At 40.9% G+C, this 345-nt stretch overlaps 1 protein-coding gene across 2 annotated transcripts in view; it reads left to right on the top strand.

The window, feature by feature from the left end:
• THRAP3 (thyroid hormone receptor associated protein 3) overlaps nt 1-345 on the top strand; it is a 99084-nt gene that overhangs the window by 74892 nt on the left and 23847 nt on the right. The gene's annotated exons all lie outside the window — the stretch shown is intronic.

Here is a 345-nt window from a genome sequence, read left to right as displayed (position 1 = left end):
TACTGATTCTTGTCTAATAAAGAGCTGGAACAAATTAAGGGTTCTTTAAAAATCAGTCATTTCATCTTTTTTTAAATGTTACTTTCTGTTTTTAAAGTTTATTTTATTTAAACAAGTTGTTTTTTTGTAGAGGTGGGGGAATCTTCCTTTGTTGGTTAGACTGGTCTCAAAATCCTGGCCTCAGGCCATTCCCACCTTAGCCTCTAGAGTAGCTAAGACTGCAGGCCCTTACCACCACATCCAGCTCATTTAAAAAATTTTTACTTTGTAGGCCAGGTGCGGTGGCTAACGCCTGTAATCCCAGCACTTTGGGAGGCTGAGCCAGGCGGATCACCTGAGGTTGGT

The sequence above is a fragment of the Colobus angolensis genome, unplaced genomic scaffold (assembly GCF_000951035.1).
Source record: "Colobus angolensis palliatus isolate OR3802 unplaced genomic scaffold, Cang.pa_1.0 Scaffold4, whole genome shotgun sequence".
Taxonomy (NCBI): domain Eukaryota; kingdom Metazoa; phylum Chordata; class Mammalia; order Primates; family Cercopithecidae; genus Colobus; species Colobus angolensis.
Note: the sequence above shows the minus strand (reverse complement) of the source record. Positions and strands in the feature narration are given on the sequence as shown.